The 14,826-nt window shown below is 39.2% G+C and overlaps 1 long non-coding RNA gene across 1 annotated transcript; it reads left to right on the top strand.

Moving 5' to 3' along the window:
• The first annotated feature begins 6,024 nt into the window (after window positions 1-6,024).
• On the top strand, window positions 6,025-13,357 carry LOC112450223. Its single transcript, XR_005232788.1, has 3 exons — window positions 6,025-6,326; window positions 11,090-11,281; window positions 11,349-13,357. It is a non-coding gene; the product is annotated as an uncharacterized LOC112450223 (long non-coding RNA).
• Window positions 13,358-14,826: the final 1,469 nt, after the last annotated feature.

Genomic DNA, 14,826 nt, shown 5'->3' with positions numbered 1-14,826 from the left:
AAGTTAGAAAATTTAACCAAACACAAACAGTTAACCTCTATTATCACTCACTGCCTAAGGCGAAAGGGCGCTATGTTTTTGCCTGTCTCTGTGGGTTTGTTTGTCTATTTCTGGTGAGCCGCTGGACAAACTTTAAGGAAAATCTGACATAGTCATCACTGAACGTACATCTACAACTCAGTAACTTGTGGAGCCAACCCAATTCAACATGGCCGCCAACTGACCTGTGGAATCACAGAAATGGCTCTAACGCTGCCAGTTTTACAGATATTGAGTTAAAAATTGATGTGGTTGTAGCTGAGAGTCATTCCCAACACATACTCTGAGAGCTAACATATATTGAAAGATCTTGAATGAGATTAAACACGATCTCATTACAAGTTTTGTCCAAAACGTCTCTAACTCTGTGTCTTGACATAATAATTTAAAACTCTGGCATGAGGCCAGGCGGAGGGCGATGTCCTTCAATGCAGGTGCATTTTTAATATTGAAAACCTTTTATTTAGTTTCATGTTCATCATTTTTCCTTCTGTTATAGTGTCAAAAAGCTTAATGAAATAATGTCAGAAAGTCAAATCTGAGGTTGCGTCGTCATTGTGCGGTACTCAGATAAAAAGAAGGGGGTCTGTCTTTTTGTGCAATAGTTGTCAACTTTTTTTTTGTTTATTTGTTTTCATCTTTGTCTTTAAATTCCTGCTTCCAAACAAGTGCCAGGAAACCATAAAGAAGCTAAAGTCTCAGTTTAACCCTGGCTGGCAGCTTTTAGCCACAAACAATGACCTTTTGTCTGTTTTTTTTCTTACTGTGAAGACAGACAGGTGTGCAGATGGCAGAGCTTTAGGTTTAGGGATCAGGTGGGAGATGATTTGGGACGTTTGGTGTGGCGTCGCTGCAGGGTTTTGATTAAAGAAAGTTGAGTGTTATGAGTCCTGGGCTGCGCCCTCCTGTGCCTACTGAACTGGTATCAGTGTTTTACCTGAAAACTGGCTCAGTTCAGCAGGAACAGGAGTGGAGCCCACTCCCTTTGACTGTTGTTACAACAACGCCAACTTACCACAGGACGGCCCGGCCCACATTCAGTGTTTCAGTCCCTGCGTTAAATTGGCCGCGCCCTGAACGAAGCAGGATGGGACGCTCGCTTTGAGTCAGTGATCTGCAGCACTGAACACCACAAGACTGAACACTGCGACTTATAAGACGTCTACACTACAGTGAACGTGTGTTTGGAGAGCTGATGAGGTTTATTCTGCTTTTCTACCTCTTTGCTGTCTTCTTCTGCATCTTTCCTTTCTGTACAACCAAAGCCCAGACTGAGACTGGAGCTCATTGTGAGGTAATATAAGTGAAATGTCTGCTATGCCTGCGTGTAATTGATGTCACCCAGCACTTTTTATTTCCACTGATTGGGAATGTGCGCTGAGCTGCTTCCTCCCCGCTCTTCGGATTCTTGTGGCCACAAAAGGAAAAGTGCTTTGTGGTGGATTTTTATACCCAGAGGGAAAATGTGAAGCTCACCATCAAGGGTTGATGAATCTGCTTTTATCCGGCTCCTCCTCTGTTCATGGCAGGACTCGTAAAAGTTATATTTTCTGTTGTTTTAAACCTCAGCAGATAAATGATCCGTTCAAAGCTGGAGAGAAGGTGACGACTGCTGGGCTCTGTTCAAACCTGCTGGTACGACTCGAGGAGTTAGCCGTGATTTATGCGCGTGTTCAGCGTGAACAAAATGTGTAAGAAAAGCGTGCACAGCATCCGTTAATCTAAATGTCAGTGCTCCTTCAGCACTGTTCGACAATTTGATGCATGATTTGCTCTCATGTTTCTCACGTTTCATTGCAGCACCAGCTCAGCCTCGATTTGAAATAATAAAGGTTAAATGAGCATGAGAACGATTCCTATCTGGGTTTTCATTCTGTGTCAAAGGCTACAAATATTTATGTCCACAAAAAAAGAAACATGTTCCAGCAAGAGAGTTTTTACTTCATGTTGCACTCTTATAAATGACACCATTGATACGCTAGCTGGGTTTTTTGTAAATATTCACCACTTATTTTGCTCAATAAGTTAAAAAGGACACATAAATATTACATAAAGTGATAGAAATCTGCTGCTATAAATTAATGAAGGCAGATCCTCCTGATAATGACTGAAGGTTTGTTGGACCTTTTTTCTTCAGTTATATATATATTAAATTCTGATATTCTCACCCTTTTAACCTTTAAGCACAACGCCTTGTTACTCAGATCTGCATGTAGCAGAACACACACTGTTGATAACACTGTAATTGATTATAGGTAATAAATCTACTTCCAAACCATTGATTCAATTATGTTTTTCAAATAATTCACTCTGATCAGACTCAGTTTGCTTGTGCTACAGTTTAAAGAGAAATAAAGAAGACTTTCTGCAGTTAAAGCTTCTTGGTTTGAGGGAAAAATGAGTTTTTATTTAACTAACCTAAAAAATAACCATATGGACACCTTTGAAACAGTGACATGTTTTTAACCCTTAAAAGACTAAACTTGGTCTTCATTTGAGCCATTGTCTGCTGTGGCATTAATCTTTTACTTCGACATCCATTTTGTGTGTCAGTAGCCTTACTTCCTTCCAAAAGTCCCATCATGTCTGTTAGCTGCACTGGATGATACGAAAAGAAAAAACTGGACAAAAATCGAGGCCATTTTTGTGGATTCCGTTCAAGAAATGGGGACAAGTTGTGTCTTTGTGGCAGGCTGCTAACAAAAGGCTTAAAGATCAAATTTAAAACTGAATATTTGCCAAGTGGTTTGTTACGTGTCGACACAACATTGGTTCATCCCTTGAGTTTAGAAACCTTTTTGTGTCCGATCAGAGTTAAGTGGCTCATTTCTCTAAAAAGAAGAAAAGGCCAGGTACTGAAAAGGAGTGAAAAGGCAGAGAAAATCTAAAGAAAAGGTATAAAAGACCTTTCAGAAAGCTCGAAGAAGTGTTGAATGAGACCACTTTAAAGGATTACAATAAGGTTTATCTCCCTTAAAGCAAAATATTACAAAATTATGAGGAGTAGTTTAAAAGTTTTGCACCATATGAAAACCCAGGACTTTCCCAGTTTGGGACAAAGCAGAAGACTTGATGCTTTGATCAAACAGCATACAAGAACCCCCACAACATGACGCCGCCTCCCCCGTGCTTCATAGTTGGGAAAGTGCAAGCTGCCCCCTTTTTTTCCTTCAAATGCCAAACAGTTCAACTTTAGCTTCATCGGAGCACAGGGCATATCTCCAGAAAACGAAGCTCTTTGTCCCTGTGTGCAGTCTTTTTTTTATGTTGCACAGAACTCGTCTCCTTCCAGAGAGGTGTGATGCTAGGACTTCTTCACGGTGTTTATATTTGCGTATATTTGGTTGAACAGGTGAAAGTGGCATTTTCAAGCATCTGGAAATTGTACCGAAGAGTTTTAAGGCACAGAGATTTTATGTAAACTTGTGACTTTAAATGCTTAATTTCAACCATATTTAAAAGAAACTTACGTTATCTTTAGGAGATGGTTCAAGAAATGAAATTCAGATGTAACTTTTCCGGCAGAACTAGGAATCTTCACTTGAGTTTTGTGTCATCGGTTTTGTCAACGATGACTTAAAGCGCAGCAGGTTAAAGGTTTTGCTTTATTTCTGAGCTGCACTTGTCACATCCAGGCACAGGCTGATTGTTTCATACGGGAAAAACAAAACAGCACAGGTTTCAGGAAAATACTCTCACACGCCCACAGTCGGGTACCCGAACCGAAGCCTCCAGCGCTCCTTTTCGTTTCCATAGTGATGTCAATATCCCCTTTCATCTTCAGGTCTCAAAGGCTGAACACATTTCATGATGTGGCGGCTTTATTGAGCCCGATCTGCTTTCCTTGCCCCCTTTCGCCATTCAATCAGCATCCATGCGGTCGTGGCCTGTGGCTTCGAGGCTGCCTGCGTAATTTGGTTTAAAGCTGAACGGGAACATCTGTTCCTCAAAGCCTCGGCTCCTTCCGTTCCTCGGGCCCCGTGGAGGGAAACGAGGACCTCCAAACCTGCGAGACACAAACCCTCTCAAGAACAATCTCAGCCCTGACAGAGGAAGAGTGACAGCTCTTTGAACTGCCGCCCAGGATTAATCATCCAGCTGACAGTGATGAAAAATACCATTTATTGATTTCATGTGTACAGTAGGAGGTTTAAAACTGAGCCTGACACTCAGGCTTTTGTTCAGTCCGCTCACACACGGAAACAATTCATTTTACCACGAAAAAACAGCATTTTATCTTGTAATCTTGACTCCAAATTACTTTGACCTTATAATAACGATATTAAAAATCTGAAAACAATAACAGTTTCGGTAAAGGTCAGAGATTATTTTGTTATTTAGCTGAGAGCCACAGTAAAGTGAGTGAAGCAGCCGTTTGTTGGTCCTCTGAACAGCTGAAACTGAAAAAATCACAAGTTTTAAAGTATTTTTGTTTCTTTTACAATGAAGTGTTTAAACTTTTTTACTTGGTTCAGACTCCAGTCTGTCAAATTCCTATTTATTTAGGACTTGGGTGCATTCAAACTGGATTTGGGTAAATGGAAAAATGAACGACTACTTGGAAAAATAGACATGACCTCTTACTTAAAGTCAGCTTTTTTTTCTGCCTGCTTNTTTATTCATTTATCTTTGGAGGATCATAATAAAATGTTAGGTAGGGTAAAATAAATTAATTAATTTAATTGTTTTTGTGAATGTACCGATGAAACAACAAAAAAGACCAGTATGATTTGCAGTGCTTTTATTTTTTCTTGTTAACATTAAATTGTATCAAAAAGACGTAAATTTAAAAAATAAGGTTTTACATCTGAGGAATAAGAGGAAACTCTGACTTTAATCTGTATGTTTTTGTGTTTAATCACAATAAAAATAAAACTGTTCTGCAGATTAAATACCTGATGTGGGTAAAAGTTAGATTTAGGCAAAGCAATCGAAGACATCAGTCAGGTGGCTGGTAAATAATTAAAAATACATCTGTGTGTGTGTCTGTGTGTGTGTTTTTGTGTACTAACTGTGAATAATGAGACATCCACTGTCCACCACACTTCCAATGTTATCAGTTGCTGTTGTTATAATTATAATATTTATTATTATTATTATTATTATTATTATTATTAGTAGTAGTAGTAGTAGCAGTAGTAACAGTATCAGTAGCAGTAGTAGTAGTATTAATAACACATTAGTGTCATTTAGTAAATATAAACTTGTTCCTCATTCAATTCTTGTTCATGTTTACTTTTATTCTCTTTGATAAACTCATTTTTATGACTCTTTGGTTCTGTTTTCAGCCACATTTTGACCATATTTATAACTTGTATTTTATTATAATATTAATATCATTTATAAACCTGCTTAGTTTACTTATTAAAAAGGTTTTAGGTTATGTTTAGGCAATAAAAACAACTTGGTTAGGTTTGTACACCGTCACACTGTAAAGCTGAAATCTCCTCTCTGTTTTTTCTGAGGGACGACTTGTGACAGAAAATAATCCTTTTGATCCAGATGTCTTAGTTGACTTTTTCTGAGCCGAAATGTCCTTTTCTACCCTAACTGTGTGAAGATAGTAAACACTGCTGGCTTGAAATCAACGTGTGTGAACGTGTTGCCTCACATACATGTTCTTTGTCTTCTTTCTGCTCACTTTGCAAACTAAAGCCAAGTAGTCATATTTATCACCACACAATTAGTTAAGTGGTCACGATGTTCAGCCCAGAGCATGGCAAGAATGAAAAGGAGGATTAGGAACAAAGAACAACCCAACATGCTCACATTTATTCCCAGCGTTGACAACAAAGTCAGCGCAGATGGCTGCATTCAGCCCTCAAGAGAAAACTTGTGTTGCTGGTAATGGTGTTCAAAGCTCACAATAGAGGAGAAATGTAAAAAGGGCTCTGTGTGCTTGTGGTATTTTTTTTTTTTTCATCCTCCTGGATTGTGTTATTTATTGATTAAAAAGCAAAACAAATGTTTAATGGCAGAATTCAAGTTGACAATGTGTCCGCCTCGATCATTTTATATCTCATAACCTCTGGCTGTTCTCCTGTGTATCCGCTGTCTGCTATCTGAAATCTGATAAAGAGGAAACAGCTGTTCCCCGGATGGTGAACATTTTAAAGAGCCCTGCCTCGTCCACATGTGCTCACACTGGCATCAGAAGAAACCTCTCTGCACAAGCCTTCTTTATATCCTTATTTTAGCTCTTATTTTTAATAATGCAGATGGGAAAAAAGACAACAAAAAAACCCCCTGAATGAATCAAGATGGCTGTTTGTTCTCCTTTTAATCGGGTAAAAACTGAACATACCTTTTGATGGTTGTTTTCTTTGTTTCTCAGCATGTTGTCGCTTCCTATTGAGTTAAAGGGACAGTTCAGAGCTTTTAAAGTGAGGTTCTGTGAAATGGTTATAAATATTTAATATCTTACCTGTTGTAGATAGCTCTTTGAACAACCTCAGCTTGGAGAAATATTTAATTCTGACAAGACTGACAAGCAAATGGCTAGTTTGAGTGGGGCTTTGTGAATCTATCTTTCTACAACAGGTAAGATATTAATTGTTCATCATGTGTTCAAATTAACCTGCTCAAAATGTCTGTCCTGCATCTCGTCACACAGCTTTGAAATTAAACATCTAAATTATACACAAAATGTTTAATTGGGATTACTATGAGTTTTGGTAGAGGTACATAGACAAAATTTGCCAACATTTGCAAGAAAAAAAAATGGAGGCCAATGGGATTTTGGTGAAGCACAAAAGAAAGGCCAGCCGTCTTTGGAGCTCTACAGCTCTGACACACGTCACTGTAGAAACATCATTTAATGTTCAAACAGGTCACAGGAAGTTGGATTTTGCATGACTGAACTGGCATTTTAATAACTTTTACAATTTTTACACCATCACAGTTTAAGTTTTATGATTTTTACAGATTATTTAACAAAATTTTCAACTGAGAGTGGATGCTAGTCTAACTTCTGAGCCGCTGAAACAAACACTTCTTACTCTTACACCTTAAATCCAAATTAAATATCAAGATGTAGGTGTTTTGATCCTCGTTCCCCCAGTTTGTCTCTCACTGCTGCAGGATTTACTATTTTCTCTTAAATCACCCCAGAATACAGAGAGTGTACAATCCAAGCTTCCATAAACTTCAATTATATTTTAGTTCAACTTGTTATATCTCTTATAAAACAAAAATTTACTGACCTTCTGGCACTTATGTTTCAAGAGTTTTTAAGCTCCGTCTTATAGTTTTCACACAGTGATTGTTTGTTTGAGGCTTACTTTTCAGTATGCATTTGTGTCTGCCCTATCATTAACTTAGCTGTCAGGGAGCAAGCGACGCAAGTGTGTGGTTACCATGGTGACCCTAATAAGTTTCTTATGATCTTGGGTTTTTTTTTTTACACTTTTTATACAATTCATACATCAAAATGTTACCGCCAGCCTTCAGATTTTAAGATTTCTCAGCAAGGTGGTGTCGACATGCGAGGAAGAGAATCTGATATTTTTCTTTCTTCTTGTTGGCAAGCTCATGTCTCAGAGAAAATGGCAGACACTGATTGATGGGGTGCAACTGTAACCACAACACTGGATATTTACACAGCCAGCGGTGACGTCTGAATGTTGAACGAGACGAGACGCTTCCCAAGTAACCAGGATGTGTTTTTTGGGTGGGCGGGTGGAGGAGGTTTTCCTTTGAGGAGAAAGAAGAGTTTTCTAATGCTGCCAACTGATGAACTCATCCTGAGCGTGAATGAGAAACCCCAGATACCGGATTACTGTTTCAGTGAACATCTGGCTGTTTTGGTTTGGACACATCAGACCAGTTGTGGGAACAGAAAATGAATGGCTCAGATATCCTGCACGCACGATTTCTGCAAAGATTACGTTTTAAACCTTTTTTTAAAAAAATTCGCAAGTAGGTTCAAACTGCGAATCATTTTTAAACGTATGTATTTGATCCACAGAACTCTATGAAGGCTGACTGGAGGAGCTTTCTGTTTGTGGAGCTCTAAAGTTTGGTTGTAATTCGTTTAACTCAGATCAGGTTAGAAAGTCTTCTTTGTTCAGGTTTATATGAACAAAAATATGAAAGCAACACTTTTGTTTTTGCTCCCATTTTTCATGAGCTGAACTCAAAGATCTAAGACTTTTTAATATACACAATTGGTCTTTTTCTCTCAAATATTGTTCAGATATTTGTGTAAATCTGTGTTAGTGAGCGCTTCTTCTTTTGTTGAGATAATCCACCCACCTCACAGGTGGCATATCAAGATGCTGATCAGACATGATTACTGAACAGGTGTGCCTCAGGCTGGCCACAATAAAAGGCCACTCTAAAATGTGTAGTTTTATCACACAGCACAATGCCACAGATGTCGCAAGTTTTGAGGGAGCGTGCAGTCGGAAGGATGTCCACCAGTACGGCGTCGTGTGAGTGAGGGGTTTGCTGATGTCAGCGTTGTGAATCGAGTGGCCCATGGTGATGGTGGTGTTATGGTATGTGCAGCCGTATGTTATGGACACCGAACACAGGTGCGTTTTATTGATGGCATTTTGAATGCGTAGGGATACAGTGATGAGATCCTGAGGCCCATTGTTGTGTCATTCATCCGTGAACATGTTGCAGCACGATGACGCACGGCCTCCATGTTGCGAGGATCTGTGCACAACTCCTGGAAGCTGAAAACATCCCAGTTCTTGCATGGCCAGCATGCTCACCGGACATGTCACCCGTTGAGCATGTTTGGGATGCTCTGGATTGGTGTATCATATCCAGCAGCTTTGCACAGCCATTTAAGAGGAGTGGACCAACGTTCCACAGGCCACAATCAACAACCTGCTCAACTCTATGTGAAGATGTGTTGCTCTGCGTGAGGCAAACAATGGTCACACCAGATACTGATTGGTTTTCTGACCCCCCCAATACAGTAAAAGTAAACATTTTATTGTGGCCAGCCTAAGGCACACCTGTGCAATAATCATGCTGTCTAATCAGCATCCTGATACGCCACACCTGTGAGGTGGATGGATCGTCTCAACAAAGGACAAACGCTCACTAACACAGATTTACACAAATTTGTGAACAGTATTTGAAAGAAAAAGGTCTATTGTGTGTACAGAGAAAAAGTCTTAGATCTTTGACTTCAGCTCATGAAAAATGGGAGCAAAAACAAGTGTTTCATGTATGTTTTTGCTCAGTATACATACATAGCTCCAAATCACAGCAAAAGGTATTTTTTTAAAGAGAAAATCCGATTCCAGTCCAGCTCAGTCCCATTCATTTAAAAAAATAGTCCAGTTTTGCTCAAATAAAATATAGCTCAATCAACTTATTTACACTCAAATTAAACCTAATTTAAATCTACTTCAGTAAAGTCAGATTCTAGTAATTCAAATTTACCAAAAGCCAATTTATTTAATAAAAAACAATAAAATTGACCCTGATACTGACTGGTTTTTAGAATGAAAAGTGGAGACAAATTAATGGAGAGGAGCATTTCATTACCACTGTCATCTTATTGTTATGTACAACAGGCTGCAACAACTTGGATTACTCAAAGCTTGTTTGGAATTTAAAAATGAATGTGGTCATCAAAAAAAATCTCACTTTCCGGGCCTTTAATTTTCATCTGGATCAAACTGAAAACCCCAGAAGTCTGAGCAACGTGAGGTGAGCGTAAACTCACTGTAAGCAAATGTTTCATAGAACCCAAGTATTTGCATTCATGTATATAATTTCCACCACTTTATTTATTGTTGTTTTTGTAGATCTTTTTTTTTTGCATATATTCCAAGTAACTTCTTGTAAGTAAGTTAGAAGAAAACAAGACATTTCAAGTGTCTCCAGAACAGGAATGGTAATCCTTCATTCTCCCAAAAGTCACCCGTCTGAGTCAGAACATTCCTGTAATTTCTGACATTTGTCACGTTGTCGGAGGCTTTCTTTTCTGTCGGCATGATGAGCTGCCTGTCTTTCATCAAGCATCGACGTCGCTCAGCTCAGATGCTTTTACAGTTTGTCCACTCTGCTGTCAAACAGTCCCTTTGGCTACCGTCTGGATCCAGGAGATAAAAAGCGCCTGTTTTTTCTTAAAAACATGACAGTCTAGGAATCGTATTTCTGGAGCCGGCAAATTGGTTTCAACCTCTTTGGAAACTACAATTTTTTTCCCTGTGTGGGACTCAAGTGGTTTATGATCAGCTCTCCACAGAGACTGAACAACACAGCCTTGGAAACATTTAAGTCCAAATAAAATACCGCACAATTTTCCCTTCATTGCAATTGATTACACCGAATAAATGACCTAGATACATTTATCCACTCATATTTCTTCCAATGAGGCCCAGCCTCGTCCATATGGAAGCATAAATATGAGCCAAAGTGGACCTAAAATCTCCTTTCAATCAATCATTAACCTTTTGTGTGTGTGTGTGTGTGTTGGATGCTTTCAAAACAAAACTCACTTGACTCTTTCAGCTTCTGTAGCTCTACATACAGTATATAGATGGGGACTCAAATACCCACACTGCATCAGTGTTTAATAGCTGAAACACCACAGCTTACCTATATAGCGTTCACCTTAAAGGTACTCATTGCAAAGTATAAAAATAAAATAAAGTATAAAGCAAAATTCATTTATTATTTTTTCTCATAATAATGGTTAATGTGTTCTTAAGTTAAAAATCTGTAAGCGAAATTTGTGAATGGCTGCCAACTATCATGTGCATTTATTTACCTGAGGAAACAGCAGAAGTGACTGAAAATAGGTCAACAATGGCGACGGCCCACAAATACCGAAGCGCATACTTTTTTGTTTGCAACAAACTCCAGACTAGCACTAGCAAGGAAAAGGTTGCAGGTTTGAGAAAAAAAAATGCGTAAGTGGTTGAATGACAAGTACACTGATGGATAACACAGCGCTGTAGCAGTTTAGTAATTTTTAAAAAAGCATTTCTGTTTTCTATTAGATGAGCTTAGATTTTAAAACGGTTTGCAGCACTCGTGCTTCATGCTGCCTCACCCTCTGCCTTCTCCTTTTCTCAAACAGCCCATCATTAACTGTCTGCCGAACACCTGGAGGCAAAGCCAGCGAGGTAATTATTGAGGGCAAAGCCACGTCTGCACGCAACCATCATTAACCCATCGTACCTCATTTACAGCAGAGAAAAGGGCCCCGTTGTTGTTGTAAGGAGAGAAAGCAACAATGTGGGCCACGGATCAACCTCCCCCGACATGTCAAGTATGATACAACAAACGTCTCCGAGCCTTCAGCTAATAAAGCCAGGAATTCACTGTTGCTTTTTCAGCAGGAGCAGCAGACCTGGAGCTGTGCCAGGCCCGATGGATGAGGGAAGTTTTTTTTTATCCCCAACACTTAACAGCAACAATGCAAGAATTCACAAGAACTCAGACTAACACACACACTTCCCTGGCCACAAAAAAGAAGAGTTTGTATAAAAGCTGCCTTAGAAAGTCCTCCTTCTACTTAAAGGCATAGCATTCATGAAGAAATGCATATCGCCCGCCGCCTTTCAAGCAGGAGCTTTAGCCTGAGATCCTCTTATGATAAGAAATGACATCATCTGCAATCTCATGCCGTATTAAAAGATCTTACTGGATGTGTTAGCGCTCAGAATATGTGATGAGGACGATCCTCAGCTACCACCGCACCAGAATTAACTCAATGTTTGTAAAACTGGCTGCATTAGAGCCACTTTTGTGTTGCTTGATTAGCTCTGGCAGCCATCTTGAAGCGATTAACTCCAAAAGTTAATCGCTTGTACATTCATTGATTGCTCCCTGGTTTTAGCTGCTCATGAGATATTTTACTCACAGACAGACAAACACACAGACACAGGCAATAACATTATAATGGGTGATAATAAAAAACAACAACCCCTAATTGACTGCAGAAAGCATGCTAAGAGTTTGTGCATGAATTATTCATGAATATAAAAAAACTTTCATAGCCAAAGACTTGATAAAGAATTGTGAAATGGTGTGTGTGTGTGTGTGTCTGCACATTTAAACCTGAGTCTTCCTGGTATTTCACCACAGTGTTGTTACATCAGGCTTTGCATGGGCGTCCCGTTCAGGTGAAAGGATAAAAGCTCGGTTCTTTCCTCATCACTTCTACTCCTAATTCTCATTTCCAGTCGTCGCCGACAAGCCTGTGCAGCATTGCCCACGTCACAGGGAATCCAAACTTGATAGATTGGCAAGATAGCTAGAACGCCGTAGACCTTCTTTATCGATAAGGAAGAAAACAGCTGTCTTGATTAATTTATGATATGATGCCGTTTCCAAAATAGCTGCAGCATTTGTTAAAACTCTTTGTTTTAGGTGTCGTACATTTTGACAGATAGTTTTAAAATCTAAGCACATTTTATTTTGGTCATGGTTTTGCTCGTGCTTCGAGTGGACGACTGAATAAAAGTGTCTGGAACCTGCAGCTCCTTTAGTGGTGCAGGACTTCAGCTGCTCAAGAGTTCAGAGGTTACCTGACTTTGTGTTTTTGTTTTAGAACAAAGCAAATGATTTCCCAGCTGGATTCACCAATTTAGCATCCCATTGTGCTTCAGCGTGATAAAAGGAAAAACTTCCCTAAGCTATGGAGGTAACCTGTGCAACAAATCACATCATTACAGTCAGCTTTTTATTTGTGTATTAATACCCAGATGGTTCCTCTTTACTTTAATTTACCACATCCTAAAAGCTTTTATCTAAAGTTGTCTCTTATTTTTAAATGTGTGAACAGAATGTGTTCAGTAAGATCTCAGAAGACTTCCTGAACCCATGCAGGGCTTTTCTGAAGAATCTTATTTTGTTAAGCAGTCCCATAAAGTCTTTTTTTCTTGTTACCTTTTTCAAGCAGTTTTTGTCAGGTTGGGGAGAGTTGGTTGAACCCAAAATGCAGGCAGACAAGCAGGAACTCAAAGTAAAACTAAATATATTAACAAAATAATCCAAACAAGAGCCTGATGAGGCAGCAAATACAACTAAATAACAAAAACCAGGGTTGCAAAGAACATGATGGGCGAGACACAAGGGAAAACCAGACAGCACATGAGTGAAAATGAACAAGGGAGGAAGGAGATGACCAGGTTTTTTAAAGCTGAGGGTGATTTGAAAGTGGACACAGGTGCATTAGGAACCAGGGTCAGGTGTGGGTGGCTGAGGCAGGCTGACAGGTCCTGAGCAGAGGAAAGGCGAATGATTACAGGGAACAGAACACCAAAACTAAACACAGGAACCAAATAACAGAGTTAAAGAAACTATAAACTGAATACAAAAACAAACTCAAAGACCCCCAGATCCTGACAGTTTTTTGGTTTGTTTCTTTCTGTTGAAACATTTTCTCTGTACCAGGTTCAGTTTGTCATCATCTGTTTAGCTTAGTTTAGTTTAGTTTAGTTGACTTTTGCTGGATTTGTTTTTAGTTCTATTATGGTTTTGGCTCTTGTGTTTAGTTTTGGCTCCTGGTCTAATCATCACACTCTTTATCTTTGTCTGGTTTAGCGACTTCAGTTGTTTCACCCTCTTGTTTAGACCATTTAAGGGTTGACTAGTAGTAAAGAATATATTTTTTAATGCACAGCTTGCCTGGTTCCTCTTGTGTGCCTGCATTTGAGTCCTTCATCCACCATCGACAGTCTCTTCAATCCAATTTTATCAACATTTTACACAAATGTCCAGCTTTTTTCTTTTGCCAGAGACAGGGTGTGTGGGACAAAAATCACATTGAGTTGCCTCGATGTAATTGTATATTTTTCCAGTCTTCCAATAAAAAAATGATATTGTTTCTCTTAGCTAATTGATTAACATCTTATCTAAAATTGTACCTACTAATTGACAGAGAAATACTGTAAATCAGTGGCTATTAGACAACGGAAAGAAAATCCCAGTATCATGTTTTTCTTGTTAAAACAGCTCTATGAGGAGAAAAAGCCTTTCCTGGTGAGGCTAATGGAGCTGAGGCTAACTCGAGGAGGGGATTAGTCTTTAGCACTTTGGTCTGCAGGGATGCTCCAAAGCATTTACAGCAACAGTCTGCAAATTTGTTTGAGAGGAAATCAAATAAACTTATTTGTTTAACCTCTTTTATCTGCAGCGTGGGTTTATGACTCATTTAATTTACACATATGTTGTGTTGTAAACATCGGCCGTGCCAGCTGAAAGTACCAGGCCTGTTGTGATATTTCAGTCTCTGAACCAAGCGTGAGAATGTTCCCCAGCTCGGCTGAAGTAAAATAAATTGTGAAACTGCTCGGTTTACTTTGTGCAATCTTATATCAAGACGAAACAGGTTGTTCCTGTGTTCCGTAGTGCACGTGCAGTACAGTAGCCAGTGTGGTTTAAATGTGCAGACTATCCAGCTGAACCTTATCTCTCTCTCTGCTGCCAGACAGTCATAATGAATTTATCAATTAGCTCTGGCTGCTTTGGGGCCCCGGGGGCTGCAGTTCCAGCTCGGAGCTGAACCTCCATCAGTCATCCTGTCAAAACAGGCAGGAAGTGCAGACCAGCATGGAAAAAAATACTTATATTTAAGTTTTACTAAAGTAAAAGTTAAATGCTTTGCAATGTGTATTTTTTTTAACTCTGCAAATCCAGAAAAACTATAGACTACTTTTCACCTTACTAAAATATAAAGTTAATCTGAGGACGTTTCCAGCATCTTGTATCTTCTTTGAGCTCTATAATAAAGTGGCTCCCTCCAGAGGAAAGAAGAAAAACTGCTTAATAAAGATAAAGCTCAAACATAACACAAAATAGGCATTTTTA

Source organism: Kryptolebias marmoratus, linkage group LG24 (genome assembly GCF_001649575.2).
Source record: "Kryptolebias marmoratus isolate JLee-2015 linkage group LG24, ASM164957v2, whole genome shotgun sequence".
In the NCBI taxonomy this organism is placed as follows: Eukaryota; Metazoa; Chordata; class Actinopteri; order Cyprinodontiformes; family Rivulidae; genus Kryptolebias; species Kryptolebias marmoratus.
The sequence above is the reverse complement of the archived record's forward strand: the minus strand, read 5'-3'. Positions and strand labels throughout refer to the sequence as shown.